We start from the raw sequence: 5,767 nt of genomic DNA, 5'->3' as shown, positions 1-5,767 counted from the left end.
TGCAAAGCTCAAGAGTTTAAGTTGGCGAGCAACAAAACAAACAAACAAACAAACCCATTACTGTCGAGTTGATTCCAACTCATAGCGATCCTATAGGACAGAATTGAACTGCCCCATAGAGATTCCCAGGAGCACCTAGGGGGATTAGAACTGCAGACCTTTTGGGTAGCAACCGCAGCTCTAAGCCACTACACCACAAGTGTCTCCAACAAAGTAGAAGCAAATTACCTCTTCTTGAAGGCTCAGTCTCCTTGAACAAAGTAAATTCACTTCATATAAATGAGTACTTGATTGACAAGAGGAACACATTTCTAATCCTTCACCCTATTGTGTAAAAGTGATGATGTGCCAACACCACGATGGTGCCACAGAGAAAAGGCCGAAGGCATGGTCTTTACCTGCAATTTTATGTGGTAAAGAAAATTCAAATAGTCCTCACATTGGGAAAACACGCAATTCCCTCAGGTGAAAATCTAGCTGACTCCATCCCATTAAGAAGCAGGTGGATGCCTGTCCCTACTGCCTTTCCTCAGAACAACTGAGTTTGGGGTGATGGGTTTTTGTTTTTTTGGAGGGGGGAGAATTGGAGACCTAATATTTTCTGTTTCCCCATCCAGCAGCCATTTAATTGGAATTATAGGGTTAATTGCATTTGGGAAGAAATTTGAGAAGGTCTGAACAATGGTGTGAAGACAAAGGCAATCACATCACTATGGGTAATATGCAAAGACAGCTCTGAGAAGACAAGGGAAATGAATGACTCCAAGATGAATGTACCCAAAGAGAAAGGAGACAAAACATTAGCAAGTAGCAGTGAATCTAATGGGCTGGAAATTAAAAAGGGAGGGTCAGCTTTTCCAACATGAGGTATGACAAGAGTGGTCTGGACCCACTTTCATATCCATGATCAGATTTTCTCACCATAATACCCTAGAACACTCGTCCATCAATATGAAAACCTCTATTTTACAAATGGCGCAATAAGGCACCAGTTGCCATCAAGCTGACTCCGCCTCATGGGTAACCCCATGTGTGTCAGAGTAGAACTGTGCTCCTTAAGGTTTTCAATGGCTGATTTTTTGGAAATAGATCAATAGGCCTTTCTTCCAAAGATGTTTCTGGGTGGACGTAATCCACCTGTCTTCCGTTTAGCAGTTGAGTACATTACTGTTTGCACCACCCATTTGAGTGAATTACTCACTTCAAGATAACTCAGAAGAGACTTATTAATAGAGTCAGTACAGGCCTCTAAATGTCCAAGACCAAACCAAACCAACCCAGTTGCCATTGAGTTGATTCTGACTTATGGTAACCCCATGTATTTCCGAGTAGAACTGTGCTTCCTTCTGAAGCAGATCACCAGGCCTTTCCTTGGAGAAAGAAGAAGAACTCCGCCCTCGTGCTGGTTCGAACTGCCAACCTTTCGGTTAGTAGCCAACACTTAACTGTTTGCAACACCCAGGGACTCCCAAGATGGTGGGATAGTGATTTCAATCATCTGCTTTGGACAGGCGAGTTTCTTAGGTGTTTACACACACTCACATGAGCACATACCAATTAGAGTTGGCAGATAAAATACAAACGCCATGAAAAATTTGAAATTCAGCTCATTAGTGAATAATTTTTTTAGTTTAAGTATGTGCCAAACATTGCACAGGACATACTTCTACTAAAAAAAATACTCGTTGTTGATCTGAAATTCAAATTGCACTGGACATCCTGTATTTTTATGTGCTAAATCTGGCCACCAATGGCATTTTCCACCCTGTTCTTACTGGTCCTCCTGCTAGAAATGCTATCCGCTCTCCTTGCACCTACTTGAATCACGCCCGCCCTTCAAAGCTTAGGTCACACCTTGCCTACTCCCGAAGTCTTCTGCTGCCTACTCCCACTCACGCCCCTGCCTCCCTTCTGTAAACACCTATGACATAGTGATGGAACAACCGGAACCAGCCGGAGACACACTGCTCTGTGATTCTCAAATTACTTCACAAGCCTCTCTCTGTCGATATGTTAAGCCACTTGAGTCAAAACCATGCCTGACTCTCACTTTTTATCCTCTGTCGCATCTGGCTCAAGACTACGCAAAAGCAGCTTCTCAGTAACTGTCGGAAGATTCTTTGCATTAAGGGCACACAGAGATGCCAACAAGAAGATTATGCTGTTGTTTTCTCCCAAGTTTCTCTCGAGTATGAAAAAGGCAGAAGATGGGAAAGAAACAGTCTAGAATCCTCAAAAAATGATGTGTACATAAATTAAAGATAACACTTGTGTGTGAGATAAGAAGCCACAACTAAATTATGCATTGAGGAAATTATAAGAGCAGTTGGTATACTGACCTGTAGATTTGCTTCTATGGAAATTCTCCCACCTGCGTTCTCTGAAAATACTGTTCTCTTTCCTGAGCATTAGAGCTGGAAGGACCTTAGCCATCACCTGGGCCAAACCATCACTACACGTAAACCGAAACCTAGAGAAGAAGGTCGCTCGCTCACATTCGTGTAGCGGATCCACAGCAGACTCCTTGTCCCCAGGCCAAGGCGCTTTCAGTTTTCCTGACTATCCCCCTATATGAGTGTTGGGGTCCCTGCCAGAGAAAACTGTTATTCATATTTGCTGCCATGTCTTTTCCTATGCTTTCTAAATTGTAAGGATTTCATGGGTGGTGCAAACAGTGAAGCACTCAACTACTAGCTGAAAGGTTGGTGGTTTGAACCCCCCCCAGAGGCCTAGTGATCTGCTTCCAAAAGATCACAGCCTTGAGAACACTACAGAGAAGCTCTACGCTGCACACATAGGGTCGCCATGAGTTGGAATTGACTCAATGGCAACTGACAAGAACAACAACTGAATTATAAACTCCGTGGGGCAGAAGTTGAATTAATCTCATTCATTTATTCACCCTTAGCCCCCAGCATATATGTCTGGCACATAAAAGGCACTCAATCCACACTTCCTGAATAAATGACTACATACATATGAACGTACCAAACCAAACCCATTGCCATCAAGTCGATTCTGACTCATAGCAACCCTATAGGACAGAGTAGAACTGTTCCATAGGGTTTCCAAGGCTGTAATCTTTCTGGAAGCAGACTGCCACAGCTTTCTCCTGCAGAGTGGCTGGTGGGTTTGAACCACCAACCTTTCAGTTGGCAGCCATGTTCTTAACCACTGTACCACCAGGGCTCCTTACATATGACATAGACAGATATTATATGTGTGTATGATTATATAATTTTTAAAACTGAAGTCATACTATTATTTATAGTGCACTTAATATTTTTTTCACTCAACATTAAATCATAAATATCTTTCCATGTCAATAAATATTCTCCTATGACGATATTTTAATAGCTGCATAATATTCTGTTGCTAGGTTGAACCGTAATTTAGTCATCTTCAATACATGGACACTAGAGTTGTTTCCATATGACTGTAAATTACCAACAGTGCCATAATAAATACCTCTGGACATGATGCTCAGGGAGAATCAGTCTGTGGGGGAATTGGACCTTTCCTTCTGCTAGCTGGAGAAGTCTGGGCGGTAAGGTGACAAATCAGTGACTGCCCAGTGTCATCTTATCAGCCCTGAATGGGTCATCAGTGTGACTCAGCTACCCCTACTGACCCATGAGCCTTAGGTCAGAATTGCCGGTCTCTGATGGAAGGAGTTAGATGGTCAACAGAAGTTTATCTCTGTTACATCTTACACGAAGAAGTCATCCCATGTGGGTGAGATAAAGATATCAGAAGCGAAGGGCATTTTAGACTTGGTTTCGTCAGTCTCACTCTTGCCAAAGAGCCTTAAAGAAAAATAAAGAGCCCTCCTTTTCCAAACAATTTTAAAGTACTTATTCTACCAGGAAAGTGACTTTAAACTCAAGAAAAATAGAATGGGTGGCCCAAATCCAAACCTAAGCAACAAATGCCTTTCTCTAATGGAAGCTTCGTGCCTGTAAGCTCCCCGCATTACCCACACTTGGCTGAACAGTTTTTATTGACTGTACATTACGCATCCACTGACATTCAGCAACCTGTGAGTTCAAGCTGTCCCTTTACTTCTTCCTTTCTGCCAAAGCAAAGCAGACCACAGCAGGTCCTTCCTTCCACGGCAGAAGCTTCTGTTCTAAGATGCTAACGGGATCTTTGTAGCATCGTTTCACGTTCTGCTCTTAGAACCATGAGGAGAGGAAGAGGCCAGGGAAGGTGCAGGCAAAGGAGGCTCCTTTCTCACCAGCCTTACACGCTTTTCTCCTCCAAGTCCAAGCTCCCATAGTCCCTGGCCTGGGGAAAGAAAATCAGATTCCAGGCTTGGCCTGCTGCACACGGCAGAGAGAGTGGTACCCTTTCTCCTGTTCAATGCTTCGGCACAGACATTCTGGACGTGACTGCAGAACTTGTCCCAGTATCACTCACGCCTCACTGTACGTGCTTTGGCATCTTGTAAGCTAAGGCACAAGAGGACATGTGATGTCATGCCTGTCTCATACAACTTTCTAATAGAAATCCAACTACTGCTAGGTACCATGGTCATGTCCCTTATAAACTGCCCCCACCTTATAAACTGCGGAAGACTGGGAGGAGACCAGTACAATGAGAACTGCCTGTTCAGCAAGAGCCTCAGTTCCTCCAATTAAAAAATCAAGAGGTTGGACAAGGAGAGCAAACATTCTTCATCTTATGGTCTAGTGGTCTAGTTGACTGGTGGTAAGTTCCTAGAGTAATGCCTGAGGATCATCAGGCTTCATCCAGGTCTTAGAAGAAAAATGCTTTTAGAATCACAGAGCAATGAAGCCCAAAGAAAATTTAGCACACCCAAGCCCTAGGCCTGCGAGCCCCTGACGGCTGGTATTTGTGATTCATCTTGTATCTCCAATGCCTGGCACGACACATGGCACATAATGGACAATGAGAGGATGAATGAGTGAATAAACAAATGCCAACACTCTGACCACAGGGCTTCTTTTTCTTAATTTTAGATTGTTGCCACTGGGTAAAAACAAAAGGAAATCCTCCCCTTATATAGGAGACAAAATTATTTAAACACATTGCCAACCCTTCCAAGTGATCAAAATGAAAGTTACAACGAAAGTCACCCCCCCAGGAATTGCTGGGGTATCATAGGGCGAGAGGAACAGTGGAGATGTTGTCTCTCCTCCACCCCATCAGGAACGGATTACCCAATAAGCAAGGTACACATGGGCTTACTTGTGCTTACTTATTAGTCCAGAGTGCACAATTTCACCTGCTTTTCCCACATCAAAGCCTCGGAGCAGCTGGTGGGTTTGAACTGCCGCTCTTCCAGTGAGAGGCCAAGCGCTTTAACCACTGCACCACCAGGGCCCCTAAGGCATTCTAAATACTAGAAGGAAGCAAGTGATGAGAAAAATAAGTCTGGGGCCTATGTCTAGTATTTGCGGGTCCCCAGGGCGATTTGATCATTAAAAAGTTTAAATAAATCCATCAGTAGGAGGCAATGTGATACATTGGAAAGAACAGAGGCTTTGAAGAAAGTTGCAAAACTTAAGGACAGAGGTCAGCAAACTATAGGGCACGGTCCGGTCACCTGTTTCTGTCAATAAAGTTCTATTGGAACACAGTCACAATCATTTGTTTCTGTATTGTCCAGGTAGCTTTAGGGTTACCAACGCAGGCAGAGTTGTGGCAGAAACTGTATGAACTGCAAGCCCAAAATATTTACTATGTTACATAAGTAAGTAAGTAACATTATGTAACCGTTTGCTGACCTTTGCCTTAGGCACTT

This window comes from Trichechus manatus, unplaced genomic scaffold (genome assembly GCF_000243295.1).
Source record: "Trichechus manatus latirostris isolate Lorelei unplaced genomic scaffold, TriManLat1.0 scaffold00109, whole genome shotgun sequence".
In the NCBI taxonomy this organism is placed as follows: domain Eukaryota; kingdom Metazoa; phylum Chordata; class Mammalia; order Sirenia; family Trichechidae; genus Trichechus; species Trichechus manatus.
This window is presented reverse-complemented; position numbering follows the sequence as displayed.